We start from the raw sequence: 587 nt of genomic DNA on the forward strand, positions 1-587 counted from the left end.
CTTTTGGCAGATATAATACGTTTTAGGAATATCAAACTAAAATTCAAACCAAATTTTGAGAAAAATCAAAATTTCCTTTTCCCAAACAAATGTTAGAAAAATATAAAAAAATATTTTCAAAGTAAGTACTCAAAGTATTCCCATGAAGATACAACCCACCTCTTGGACACTGTTCTTCGTCACTAAGTCTCGGCAGTCATACTGTCCTTTAACAACGGCCTTCTTGGGGTATAAAAGTTCCCATCACCACAAGTCCACTGCGTTGAATCACATGCTATACAAACATAAAAATTCTGCACAAATCAAGAAGGGTTTTCTGTCACAAGATAACCTTACTTTTAGTAACACTTTAGATAATTAAGAAGCTTACTATTACACCCAAAGGTTACTTTCAGAAGACTATTAAAGAGTCATGCCAAGTTAATACATGAAGTAACTATAACTCTAACACTAGGATGCAAACCAGGTAAAACAATGTCTTCCCAATTTAGAGTGCCAAAATTCTAGATAATTATGTAATTGTAAAAATTGCATGATCCTTAAACTACACTCCTACAACTAACTTGGCTATATGAATGGTAGTGGAA

At 33.0% G+C, this 587-nt stretch overlaps 1 protein-coding gene and 1 long non-coding RNA gene across 2 annotated transcripts in view; one reads left to right on the forward strand and one right to left on the reverse strand.

Annotated features, from left to right (window-relative positions):
• Window positions 1-587, forward strand: part of LOC119594807 (basement membrane-specific heparan sulfate proteoglycan core protein-like) — a gene marked incomplete at its 5' end in the record, with an annotated part of 219,836 nt that overhangs the window by 70,051 nt on the left and 149,198 nt on the right.
• The window catches only part of LOC119594571, a 3,818-nt gene continuing 3,442 nt past the window's right edge, over window positions 212-587 (reverse strand). Inside the window, exon 3 of the long non-coding RNA XR_005230638.1 lies at window positions 212-274. This is a non-coding gene — a long non-coding RNA (uncharacterized LOC119594571). The remainder of the gene's footprint in view (window positions 275-587) is intronic.

Source organism: Penaeus monodon, chromosome 34, assembly GCF_015228065.2.
Source record: "Penaeus monodon isolate SGIC_2016 chromosome 34, NSTDA_Pmon_1, whole genome shotgun sequence".
NCBI lineage: Eukaryota > Metazoa > Arthropoda > Malacostraca > Decapoda > Penaeidae > Penaeus > Penaeus monodon.